The sequence below is a fragment of the Labeo rohita genome, unplaced genomic scaffold (genome assembly GCF_022985175.1).
Source record: "Labeo rohita strain BAU-BD-2019 unplaced genomic scaffold, IGBB_LRoh.1.0 scaffold_207, whole genome shotgun sequence".
In the NCBI taxonomy this organism is placed as follows: Eukaryota; Metazoa; Chordata; class Actinopteri; order Cypriniformes; family Cyprinidae; genus Labeo; species Labeo rohita.
Genome location: NW_026128297.1, coordinates 29,468 through 44,000, shown reverse-complemented (window position 1 = coordinate 44,000; position 14,533 = coordinate 29,468). Strand labels below are relative to the sequence as shown.

At 35.2% G+C, this 14,533-nt stretch overlaps 1 long non-coding RNA gene across 1 annotated transcript; it reads left to right on the top strand.

Annotated features, from left to right (window-relative positions):
- The first annotated feature begins 797 nt into the window (after positions 1–797).
- LOC127159306 (uncharacterized) lies at positions 798–13,789 on the top strand. The gene is made up of 3 exons (XR_007826415.1): positions 798–904; positions 1,572–1,656; positions 13,267–13,789. It is a non-coding gene; the product is annotated as an uncharacterized LOC127159306 (long non-coding RNA).
- The last annotated feature ends 744 nt before the right edge of the window (positions 13,790–14,533 follow it).

Below are 14,533 nucleotides of genomic sequence, written 5' to 3'. Positions count from 1 at the left end.
AATTCAAAGACATGACTTGTTACATGGGTCAGTGGCAAAAAGGGGTTGCAAGATGAAAAATTCAGGGATCTTTTTAAAAGCATCCATCAGGTATTTTAAAATGTACAATGCGTGTTTATATTGATTTTATGTAATTAAAAATGGCATATGCACCATTTTTTTACAAAAGTTAAGACTGAATGAAAGTGTCAAATGGTGTAACCGACAAAAAAATGAGAAATATTAAATATTTGATCCACCTAGATGGCATGTAAGCATACTAAAATATTAAAATAAACACTTCATCACACGAAAATAGATTTTTATTAGAGTTATCTTTATATATATAAAATATAAATTTTAATGCGTTTTTGCCTTGGCAGGACATATGCTGAAAACAGTTTTCTAAATAATCTGTTGGAGAGGACTCTCTTTTCGTTATTCTCCCGCTTTTGCAAGTTAACTGTTTGGTTACAACAGAAACAAGTTTCTCAGCCATGAGGAAAGTAGGAAACTGGCTCCGAACTTCAATGGCACATATCTTCAATTTCCCTCTTTTCACTCGCTTTCCTTCGCTTTTATATGCGCAGTGCACATTTTACTTTCACTTTTAAATTAGCGGCATTCCGCGTCAATTGCAACAACAAAATACAACAAAGTACAACATTAAACTCACTTAGCCTATAAATTAATCATGGAACTTTTATTAACAAAATGAATACAAATAGTAGCTTATACCATGCTATATGCCTGTCTGGGTACAAAAACTACCCAGAACCTGGGCAAAACTAAATAAGTTCCAAGTGGTTGAACCTATTAAAATATAACCCTGTATTTTTAAGATTATTATTGGATTATTTTGTTTAGCAGGTAGCTGGGCAGTTGTGAAGGTCTTCTGTGAGGTGGAGACACAGAAGAATTCAAGGTAAGTTAGAATCTTTGCTGATGAGATTTCTATGGGAGAGTAAATTATTTATTTGCAATGATTTTATTGAATAGAAATATTAGTAATTTTTTTAAATGATATTTAATACTTTATTTTTTATTTGTTCATTACTACATACTTCTAAATTGGAAATTCTGTAACAAAATTATAGACCAATAATTGACCAAAATAATTATTGTATCCTTAAATGGATAGTTCACCCAAAAATGAAAATTCTGTCATTATTTACTCACTCTCAGGTTGTTTTAATTTTTAGAACAAGAGTGTCTTTGTTCTGTTAAACACTAACAGGAACTAAGATATTTTGAAGAATGCTGCTAACCAAATTTAATATGTCAGTCGGGACCAGAAACCATTTGGGTACAACCCTTTATTCTTACCACCATCCTCTATTCCAGGGGTTCCCAACCGCGTTCCTTGAGCCCCTACCCCGACCTTTAACTACTAAACAGTTTAAGGATGCCATTTAAAGGGATTTGTATTCATTGAAGTCCTTTATAAACTTAGTAACAGGGCATCACAAAATTAGATCTTATTTAATTGTGTGACATCTTGTAAATTTTTTATTGAACATGACTAGCTTAATTTACTTACACATAAATGTGATGGATGCCTTATTAAGAGGCAGTGAAATGTTTTCTTAAAGATGGATTGCCATGGCAATGACTCTGACTCCAGTGATGACAGCAGTGCCTCCAATAACAGCATTGAACATCCTCCTTCTTTAAACCGTAAGTCTGCAAATTATATTGCTTTCAAACCACATTATTTATATATATATATATATATATATATATTATAACCACATTATTTTTCTTCATAAAAAGCAGCATCTGATGTCACAAACAATATAACAATAATTCAAAATGTAATTATATTGTCAGATATTTATTAGTATACAAACCTTGATACTGCAAGCTGAATTAACTCAAGTTGATTAAATAAACTCCCTGTTCTCTCAATTTAATTGAGTAATGGGCTCTCCAAAAACTTATGTCTTTAAGTTTACTTAACTTTTTGATTACATTAAAAAAAAGAAAATAAAAAAGTTCTGTAAAGTGTATGGAAGAAAATTAATGACAAATGTCTTTGAAACAAAAAATCATGTTGAATTGCTCTGAAAAAAATGAAAAAATAATACATTGAAATAACAGTGCTTGCATTTTAATGCCTTGTATTCTGAAATTTAACATAGTTGTTTATTTAAGCTGTGAACATTTCAATTCAAAATATTTTTCATACACATTTTCATAACTATAAATTCAAAAATTCATATTCACGTTCCAGAATTCACTTCTCAAATATTCAATCTGTTTAAAAATAAGATTTATAATATTCAGCAGGCAAATTTCTGTCAATTTTATTTCACTTTACAAATTCACTTCCAAAAATTCAGTGGTTCAAATTCGGCAGAAAATTCGAGAAGGGTCTGGCTGCAGACATGCACGTGCATTTTCAGACGTGCACTCTCAGACTTGCACTCTTAGACAGCTGCACTTCCAGAAGTGATGTCACTTGCAGTCTGTTTTATTTTTTATTTTATTTTATTTATTTATATTTTTTAATTGAATCTCTCAACATTTTACAACAATAGCCAAGTGGTGAAGACAAGAAAAAAAAAAAAAAAAAAAAAAAAAAAAAAATTACATTGTCACTCGCAATCACTACTTGCACTCTCTGCTACCTGCAATGTCACTTGCAGTCCACACAAATCGTGGATGTTGCCAATGGAGACAAGACGCTGTGGTGGTTAAACGATTAAAACTAATTTAATAGCATAAGGTACAGGGTCGTGCAAGTCATCTGTAGGAGATAAAGACAAGTTTAAGTTTGTCTAGAATGATTCAGCTTTAGTTTACATGTTTGTTACTGTATATAATTAATTAAAATAGAACAAGTACACGTTGTTTGTAGAACAAAGTACAAGGTAATTTCAAAATGCACCTATATTTTTTTGCATTTTGTGTTTTTCAGTTGAATAAAGTACTATTTTCCCCTATATCTTTCATCACTGAGGATTTCTTTTAAAAAAAAGTGTAAAAATCCCATCTCGTCTCATTATCGTGAACCCAGTCTTGTGTCTTGTCTCGTCGGATAAGCGTCACACCCCTATCAGGGCCAGTATCAATTTGCGGAAAAGCTGATTATGTTTAATTACGTTTAATTCAACATCTTCTCTGCTACTGGTTTCCCCGTGTAGACTACATGTAAGCAGCTCCTAATGCAAAGGAGATTATAATGTTGTTGTACCCGACAACTAACTTTACATATGATGTAGACATGTATTGCTTTCGGTTACTTAGTTTCCTTAACTTTGTATCATGGCTTGTGTGACACTGTGCTGTATATACTGGGGTTTCCCTCATACGTCACACTCTGGGATTCACACACTTGGAACGCGCCTCAGTGAACTAATGCAGTGATATAAGACCTCAGATCTCAGAATACACTTTACTGATGATGTGAACTACAGTATGTAGATTACAGATAAGCAGATGTACAATGTGAATGAACGCGCAAGGCTTCATGCTGTTTCTGCAAAAAAAAAAAAAAAAAAAAAAAAAAAGCTTAATGCGGCTCACTGGGCTCACACAATGACAGCCATTAAAAGACCAAACTCATAGTATACCTCACCGACTGCAAACTATATACAGGCAGATAAAATTAGAATTTGAACGGAAGTTATGCAACGCGCAAAACTGACGTTAAACATATTTCCCATAAACGACCCATAAGGTTTTTCTGACATCTGGACGTGACTCTCCGCAATCTCTGATGAAATCGGTACGCTTTTCTCTGTATTAGAGCTGTTTTGAACTTACTATTTGAACGCATTCATTTACTGGATCCTTGGACTGAAAAGTTTACAGGGGTTTACCGGTTTAAGAAATTTCTGATCTTAAAAACCTCCTTCCTTTTATTTGTAAGGTATTGTTCCCATTATTATTAATGTAATCAATAATAATTATTATTTTACCACTCTGCACACCTCCCCTGACATGCTCTTGGGAATGAACAGGCAACATCCGTGCCTGCCAATACTGATGTTCAATACTGATTCAGTAACACTCTTCTGGCTTTGGTACTGTTTGGACGTTCTTGCTTACTGCTCCGCGCTTTGCTCCCTGTTTATTTACTTTTCTCTGATTTTTCTAAGATTTTAACGTCAGCAGATCAGCACAGTTCTCAAGGGTGATGTCAGCTGCTGGCTGATACGATCCATGTTCATTCATATTTGGGAATTCGTCACCCACATTCATTAATTGATTTTAAAGTACTTTTACTTGTTTATAAATCACTCAATGGCCTAGGACCTAAATACATTGCAGATATGCTCACTGAATATAAACCTAACAGACCACTCAGATCATTAGGATCGAGTCAGTTAGAAATACCAAGGGTTCACACAAAACAAGGGGAATCCGCTTTTAGCTATTATGCTGCCCGCAGTTGGAACCAGCTTCCAGAAGAGATCAAATGTGCTAAAACATGAGCTACATTTAAATATAGACTCAAAACTCATCTGTTTAGCTGTGCATTTACTGAATGAGCACTGTGCTACGTCCAAACTGATTGCACTGTGTATAATCCTTTCCTTTTTAACTGTTTTAAATTTATTTTAAATCAAAGTTTAAATCATTTTGAAAGTTTTTAAATTCCTTGTTTTGTTGTTGTGATTATTATTTTTAGGATTATTTTACTTATTTTTATGTAAAGCACTTTGAATTACCATTGTGTATGAAATGTGCTATATAAATAAACTTGTCTTGCCTATATAAATGTATTCAAGTATAAAAGTAGTAAATCTCTGAGTACACAACTAGTTAACATCTATGTTTTTAAATTGTACTGCAACTATACTAAAAGTGAATTTTTAGGTATACTGATAGTTTACTAATTAAACAGGCTACTTGTAGCATTTTTAGTACACTTTGGCGTATAGTCTCAGTAAACAACTCATTTAGTAGTTTCATACTGCAAGTATACTCGTATTTTTTTTAAGTGAACTTTACATCATAATTTAAGTGTACTACTATGTTACTATGTAGGTATTTTTTGTATATATTTTGTTATATGAACATCTGAACACACAAAACATCAAAAGAAAGAACAGGGAATCTGCTTGTAAACAAAAACATTTTATTCTAGCTTCATGCATTTTTTTTTATAAACACTTGAATGTGGGCAAGTTTCATAAAAATAAATAAATAAATAAATATTAAGAGTGATAATCAAAGCGTAGATGGAATCAATCAACACCCCAAAGCTTGACAGTAATTATTACCTCTTCATGGGTCAACATTTTATTCCATAACGTTACACTGTTTTGATGATTTTTTTTTTATGTCTGATGATCATCTTAGAATAAATGTGGAAGCATCCGTTGTTTCAGTTTCTTCTTCGCTTGTGTTTTGGACCAGCTGTGACTTGACTTGGCTCGTGAAAGTCAGCTGTAACTTGACTTGGCGCGGGAACAACGGCAGTAACTTGGATTGGCTCATGGAGATCAACTGTGGCTTAACTTGGCTCGGGGAAGACAGCAGCAACTTGACTTGACTCATGAAGATCTGCTGTAACTTGGCTTGGTTCATGGAAATCAGCTGTGGTTTGACGTAACATAGACAACCCAGCTGTAACTTGACTTGACTCAGGAACAACAGCTGTAACGTGGCTTGACTCAGGAATAACAGCTGTAACTTGGCTTGACTAATGGAGAACAACAGCTGTGTCTTGGCTTGACTCCGAAGCAGCAGCTGTAACTTGACGTGGCTCAGGAAACACAGCTGTCGCTTGACTTGGCACTGAAAGTGCAGCCCTGACTTGACTTGACACCAGAGGATCAGCCATCACTTGATTTGCTTTGGGTGCAGCAGACATCACGAGAGGAGATTTGGATGAGATGATTTTGGACTGATGTAGCTCAGGCGTGGCAGCCATCTTGGCCAGGGGCTCAGACGGGGCGGCCATCTTGTGGACAGGCTTGGGGCTGGCGGCCATCTTGTGGACAGGCTCTGGGATGGCGGCCATCTTGTGGACAGGCTCTGGGATGGCGGCCATCTTGTGGACTGGCTTGGGGTTGGTAGCCATGACAGGTGCAGACCCTGGAGCGGCAGGCATGGCTTGAGCAGACCCTGGAGCAGAAGACATGACGTGAGCGGGCCTTGGAGCAGCAGACGTGACGCGAGTAAACTGTGACTTGGTAGACGTGATGTGAGCAGGCTTTAGCTTGGCAGGCATGGCATGATAGGGCTCTGACGTGACTTGAATAATTCCAGACATAACTTGAGCAGGCTTTGGCTTGGCAGGTGTGACGTAAGCAGGCTTTGGCTTAATGATTACTGAAGGTTCACGGGTCCCTCATCCGCGATCCCCACAGTAAATGATGATCCCGCAAGCAACAAAGCATAGTCAATATACTGCTCTAAAGTCCAGTGAGTTTTCCCCCCAGGTAACTGGGAGCGAATGGGTTCGTCTAACCCTTGACGAAAAATGTCCTTAAGTGCGACATCATTAAATGCTACCAAATAACACAGTCCGCAAAAGTCCACAACATAATCTTCAATAGACTGGTTACCTTGGCGGAGGCGGAAGAGGCGTGATGCTGGATCCATGGTGGTCTGTGTACTAAAAGCCGCTGGATCTTTGGTAGGCAAAGTATTCTGTAACAGGACTCTTGGGAAGCGTGTAAGATCCAGATGCGAGCTTTATTATAACACAGTGTAGTCAAAACAGGCAGGGTCAATCACCAAACAAACAGTAACATGTAGGCAAGACAGAAGACGAATCCAATAAACAGGCAGAAGGTCAAAATCCAAGAGAGAGCAGTCCAAAGTGACAAATGAACAAGGCTATGAAACTAGGCAAAAACTATGGCAATGAAATGAAACAAAACTATGACAATAAACAAAACCGTGGAAAATAAGAAAACAGGGCAATGAAACAGGAGAAACGCTTAGTAGAGTCTGCACAGGCAAAACAATACTTCACGGGGCCTGTTTGGTAGGGATGGGTAGATCAACACCTAGTGTCGACACACGTTTCGAGTTTTCGACACAGTAGTATTCCGAAACAGTGTTCCGAAGCATTGCTCGAATGAGGCTGTCATGTGATCTTTAAAAACGAAGCTTCGTTACCTGACTGACACGTCACGCCAGGCTCAAATACAAAGCGTATCGATTGCGCCATCCCATACCCGTTAGTCATTTAGTGCAGTGTTATAACTTTATCGGTCATGATGCATTTGTATGTAGTTTTTTAAATTTATTTTATTATTTTTTTTTATCGTGGTGTATCATTGTTACTTAAAGTACTACTATTAAAAACAATGACGTGTGATTGAATGTCTATTGTCTGAATGAAAATTTAAAAAATCCTTGATAAAAGGACAAAAGTCCTTCCTCAACCACAAACATTTTTTGCTGTATATATATATATATATATATATATAATTAAATAATTGCATTTGTATTTGTGCATTTTTTAACAATGTGCATGTTTGTGTTCTATTGTAAAGAAGACAAAAATGGTGCAAAGAAAAATTACTTTAGTTTGATCTATTTGCGTATTAAACACTATTTTGGAGGTGAAAAGACAGAAGTTTGATAAGTACTTTATTTTAAGTAAAAATAAAGAACATAAAGCCTTTGTCATTGTATTGTGCAAAATACAATACATTTTGGAAACTCTGTCGCTGCACACACACGCCACCTTGCTAATGACATATTAGTCTCAGCCTCAGACGTCACGCCCACGGAACGTTGGCTAAACGTCTGATGCATATGGTACACTTAACTGGAAACACTTCAGGAATGTCGAAGTCGTCATCTGATTGGTTGAATTTTATCGGATTTCCGGGGGGACGCGAGTGTCGCGTTTATTTTCGGTCCGCCGGGAAACAAAGCGCAGACGTGTGATTGCAGAAGAAAAACTGTCGTGTTTACATGAGTGACAATGAGCATTTATCAAGATCAGCTAAACGTAGGATTCTCAAAAGTATGCGAGGTTCACGGCATAGACTCTTTAAGAGATGTCCAGGGGCCAGTTGCATAAACTTAGCCTCGATGTTAAGACAGTGTCTTAACTATTTGTCTGACTAACTAGCAGTTAACCAAAGGGTAATCATTATTATTTTTTGGATTCAGCTTAGACTAATTTACATTTTTCAGTAACTGTTTTTAAATAAATTATTACCAGTCTTAAAGAAAAATTAGCTGACTAAATTTTTAAGACTAGTCTAAACCTTTTATGCAACCGGCCCCAGGAGTTTTGTTTGAGGCACTTAGTGGAGACAAAAAGAGATATAATGCAGACGCCATTGTTGTTATACGTGCACGAGATCAATGACTTACTGCTTGTTTTCTTCTCCTTCTTTGATTTTCTATGCTGACTGACTTGTTGCACGCCAGTCTGTTGTTGTGGGGACATTTTCACGCCCCCGAAACGTGACGCTGAACGAAACGAACTGTGATTGGTTGTTTGACATGTCGGTCAAACGGCCTTATGGGTGGGCCTTGGCCAAAGAAAGCTGCTATGAATTCCAGACCTTCAGCCGTCAGTCTGAAGGTCTGGCTACGCGAGACTAATGACATATATGCTTATAAAATTCACAAATAAACCTTACAATAACACCCCAATTTTATTTCACTTTTATTTCACTTAGTCACACTTGTGGTGTTCCCAGTCAAAAATGACCGGACTCCAAACAACTGCTCATAAATCTGTCATTATGCTATATTATCACTAAAGATTAGATTCATTCTTTTTGTCAACTTGTTTTCTTTCATTTAAGACTGGTTTTATGTTTCTATTTGCATCTGATTAATTGTAGGCCTCTTTTTTCTGAGAGAAGGTCCCTCATTTTTTGAGTGAAAAAATCATTTTTTATAAGTAATTTTCACAATATGAGAGAAAGTTTCTCACACTAATGTGCTTGAATGTTTAATCAGGAAGTTTGCTTTTAAATGCCTTTATTTTGTACAAAATTGCAAAAAGTCACACATGTGGTGTTCCCGGTCAAAAATGACCGGACTCCAAACAATTGCTTATAAATCTGTCATTATGCTATATTATCACTAAATATTGGATTTAATCTTTTCATCAACTTGTTTTCTTTCATTTAGGACTGGTTTTGTGTTTCTATTTGCATCTGATTAATTGCAGGCCTCATTTTTCTGAAAGTAATTCTTTGTAATTTTTTGAGTGAAAAAAGCATTTTTTTGTGAATAATTTTCACAATATGAGATAAAAAATTATGAAAATTTGCACTGTTTCTCACACTAGTGTGCTTCAATGTTTAATCAGGAAGTTTTCTTTTAAATGCTTTTATTTTGTACAAAATTGCACAAAGTCACACTCATCAAAAATGGCCAGTCATTGAAAGTGAATGGGGAAGATCACAAAAAGCAGGATCTTCATTTTGAAATGATTTTATGTTCTGAAAAGGGCCTCAAAGTAATACTTATGCTGTTTCTGTTAAATCTGACCATCGTGACACAGAAAAAAAAGAACACATGAAGATTATTTGCATTATAACATTTTATGGAACAACAAACCAAAACTGTTATTTTAGTTCTATATATCCTGCATACTGACACTGTCAAACTGAGACAATATTATGAAACTGAAGCTCTTTCTGTGCTAAAGCATTTATTTGTAAACTTTCATCTACTCTGTGAGAACAAGAAAGCCTCAAAACCTAAGCTAAAGACAAGGCAGTTTGAGCGTGTGAGTGTGTGAGAGGTTTATTACAGAGAGAGTTATCATAAAAGTATATTGCATGCAGTCCAAGGTAGGATGAAATAAATATAATACTCACAATAGTTTGTGTGAGATAGCGTGAGTATACATGAATCTATACATGCACAGGTCCAAGGCCTTTATGTTTGCAATCACAAAGTGCTCCTGAACACTAGTTGTTTCTTTTACTTTCATTCTTCCCCATTCACTTTCAATGGCCAGCCATTTTGTAACTTTGTGCAGTTTTGTACAGTTTTGCATACTTTCGGATAAATGAGGCCTACGATTATTCAGATGCAAATAGAAACTCAAAACCAGTCCTAAATGAACAAAAACAAGTTGACAAAAAGAATGAATCCAATCTTTAGTGATAATATAGCATATTTACAGATTTATAAGCAATTGTTTGGAGTCCGGTCATTTTTGACCAGGAACACCACAAGTGTGACAGGAATCCAAACACAACCAGAGGGTTAAGAAAGAAACTGACATTTGCAAGACGAATGCTTTCAAAAACCGTGCGCACGGACCTTAACCAGGGCACCGACGCGCTTCTATCATCTGCACCTGTATTAACAAACATAAACAAATAATTGACAATACTTTTTTTTTTTTTTTTTACAGTATTTATTTATCTTTGTTCATATTAGTTAATAAAAATACAGTTGTTCATTGTTAATGTTAATTCACAGTGCATTACCTAATGTTAACAAGCACAACTTTTTATTGTAATGCATTAGTAAATGCTGAAATTAGTTTTAACTAAACCAATCAATTGTACTGTAGAAGTATAGTTAATTTTAGTTCATGTTAAATAGTTAACTAATAAACGTTATTGTAAGGTGTTACCATTTTTTTCTATTATTTTCTTTTCATGTGTTGTGTAATCTTATGTTGTGTGCTGTGTTGCCTTTACAAATAAGTTAGACATAAAGGAATGTTTCCATTTCAGTGTTTTTAACATCATGAAACGATGTAGTGAAGCTTTGGTTTTATATTGCATTTGTTTTGTTGAATTTGTGCTGCTCAGATGAAGTCCGACTCAGAATTGAGCTAATGCTACTGAAATGATTCAATAATTAAAAATAATTTAAAAATAACTTTTCCTCATTCAATAATCAATTCCCACTTTGCAACTAATGTATGCAGTGCATGTTGTTATGTGCTGTATTGTGTATTGAGTTTTTTTTTTCTTGCAGTATTGTATTTTAACCTCTTTTCTCATTTTCCTAACAGCAACAGATATGAGCAATTCAGGACAAAACACTCCACATCTGAAACAATAATCAGAGGTTATTTTAGTAATATGAAATATTTTAATATTTCAATTGTATTTTTATCTAGCCCCCGATAGTTACTACGATAGTTACTACGTACAACATGAATAAAGCTCAAACAATAATCAGAGGTTATGCTAGTACTATGAAATATGCCTGAACCATACTTTCTAATACTCCAGTAGTATTTTGTCTACCCCCCATAGTTAATGCAACTGCATAACAACTTAACTAAAGTCAAACAGTTAGTCAGAAATCTAGAATCTCACATGATGTGCAATCTCACCATGCTCCATCTAATTTGAGATCTAGTATGTACTTAATGCTGGACGCAGATCTGCAGAAACATACGCCTTCACTTAATCTACTTGAGAAAATAATTTCAGAGTAAGTCAGAATAAAATCAAATGTAACAATTTATCAGTCAGGTAATATGAATTATGTCAATTACATAGCCAATTCAAATATCAAATCAATACAAAACATCACATTCTCAAAGATAAATCGAAAAAAAGTAAAAGATGCATACCTGACCACAGAAAAATACATAGTATGGAGTATATGGACACACTCCACACTGCGGGCTCATCTGACTACATACGTGCCCTGATCTTCTTGCAGCTTTCACTTAAATACCTCAGACCAAGACAAACATCCTTTAAAATTCAGACAGGAACTAACAATTGAAATCTGCATTGATCAAGTCTTAGATGTGGGAGTCCTAGATGTGATGTCCCACCTTTTGGGACAGATGGTAATCTCCATGAAAGACACAGGGAAATGGCACACAGTGAACAAAATATCTCTAAACTCTCAGGATCTTTATTACCTTTTAGTGACACATGACTGTAAATACATGGCTGTAAATAAGACTTGCATTCATATAAAAGATTATATGTAATGCGATCTGGGAAAACCCGAAAAATAGGTTGAATATAATTTATTTTTTTTTTTTTTTTTTGGTCAAAATTAGGTTTTCATTAAATTATTATACTGTAACATTTTGTCTATCATCTCTAAAAATATCTTGGCAAAATTCACTTGTTTAGTGCAGAAAAATAGCAATTTATTGCAGCAAGCAGAAATGACTGTCTTTCCCTTATGTTAAGATTAAGAACGTGCTGAGGAGGTGCTTTCTCTTTACACCACAAAAACAGTTAACCTATCAAAATAAACCATGTAACATATTTAATATAGGTGTATCAATGCACATTCCCCACCAGTCCTGTGTAAACTATAGCACGCAAATTTTATTTTATTTCTTTATTTTTTTCAATATTGTGAGATGGCAGAGGACAACAACGTTGTCTGAAGTAGCCTAGTGTAGCAGCTCATTTAAATGATTTTACTCGCCTGAATCTGCTCAATCTTGGTGATGTCAGTGCCCTAAACAATGTTATAATGGGCTATTTCACATCCAGAGATAAAGGATCGGATAATGAAGTTGCTAAAGAGAAGGTGTCCATTGACAGTCGTTTTGTGGAGAGGGTGCGAACTGTTATGCTGCGCTCGCTTTTCTAAATATAAACTACAAGGTACACTATTCGTGCGATCTAAACATACAAGGAGTGATCAAACGTTCAAAAACTATGCCCATGATAAACAACGGAAAACAGTTAGTCTGTTTGTGTAATGATGCTGTATAGTGCTCCTGACTTGACAGACAGCTCTTGTTAAACCCATACATAAATGAAAGTGAAGGCCTTCTCACTTTAAACCTGTTTTTATCAAAATTTCATTCCTGAAAATCATAGTTATCAGCCAACTTAAGATAGCATAACCCTTTTTTATGTTCAAGCTATGGACAAAATAAAAATATAGTTAAAATGGCTTGAACCCACATGAAGCTTTCATATGGTATCAAAACCTAAAAAAGGTAAAATTTCACCATGTGTTAGATTTTTGAGATCGCTTCACATATTATACTATTGACCATTCTGAGTGAGCTAATTGGAGGGAGGATGGATAAGGGGAAGGAAGGGGTGAAAAAGAACTAATATATAGGTGAGAGAGACAATTTCCAAATATGTCTGAGATTATGTAAATTTTACACCACATCAGTCGTACATGCTAACAGGCACATCCAGCAATTCTGAAGCATTTAGAAGATATGAAGTGCACTTAGATTTGTTCTGAATACGATTTTAGGAGTATGAACAGTTGGTACTATGGGTCAGCCATTTCATGTTTTCAGTGTTCGTAACTTGTAGTGAGGCCAGGACGGAGGGTGGTTTTAGAGCTTAATGCCAAAGGCTGCTAATGTTGCTTGATCATAATAAAGTTCAGTCTCTAACATTTAGGTATTTTCTTTCTGAATTTTGATTGTAGAACTGTTTAAAAAACATGAGTACACCATAAAGAAAAAACTTGGACAAGGGATTTCAGGAAAAGCATTTCTGGTGGTCAACCCAGATGGAGATTCCTTTGTGATCAAAGAGATCTACTATGGAATGGTAAGTACAATCTTGAAATTTGCTTTTCACTCAGTAGCCAATTTGACTACTAGTGTTTAAATTACTGACCATTTACAACTTCTATAAAGCCAATATCAGAAATAAATCAGATTATCAAAGTCTTGTTACTGAAATATGCACATGCTTCTTCTAGCCTACTGGGTGAAGTCAGTACATACATATAGGTCAATATCACTAAAAAGTGCCTTTGGTATCCTCACCAGAATCACTCACTCATCATGACCATAATGCAAAATAATGAAATTCTGAGGTTTTAATATAAATGGCCAAACATTTACACACATACAAGTACAACGATAAGTCTCTTGAAATATGTTTTTCTCATTTTGTAACATTTTCTTTGATTGGATGTATGTGATTATGGCATGTCCCTCACACTGGCCAGCTAACTTCGGTAAGTGTAAAAAGTAGATACATGACATAAAAAATAAAAAAAATAAAAAAATAATAATAATAATAATAAAAATAAATAAATAAATAAATAAATAATAATAATAATAAAAAAGTCATAAGTTATAATTAATATTCTGTTTGCATAATGATATTAAGCATTTTACATGTGTCCCTTAATTTCCTATTTTTCCTCATATTGTGTTTGTAGTTGAATGTTGTCAAGCTTAACATGTCCACCCTGTCATAGTGAAATATTGATTAATATCAAAACATTTCAGAAACATTTCATTCTCTGTCTGGTATTGTCCTTAAAGTATGCAAGGAGGTAAATACTTAGAACATTGTATAACTGATGACTTGTCTGATGATAGGGACATTTACAGACAGTGTTGCATGATGTACACTCAAGTTAATATGCTGATGCACAAATTTAGTATGTGCTCAGAATTTGTTAGGACTACACTTTTTAGAGCATTTTGTACATGTATACTGTCCATTTGTGGCAGTGTTACAGACAGAGTAGCATGCAGAAACTCTGTGTAGCATATAATGATGGATTGAGGCTGTTGCTTAAGGTTCCACGATGGAGCAGTGCAAGCCACATGTTTGTCTGTGCTGGTGTGCGAACTTGCTCTGCTGTGCTGCGTAATTTGATGTACAAGTGTATGTGTAGGTTATCAGACTCTGCAAACAGTATAATTTCAATACTGACAAACCCAGCACTTAGT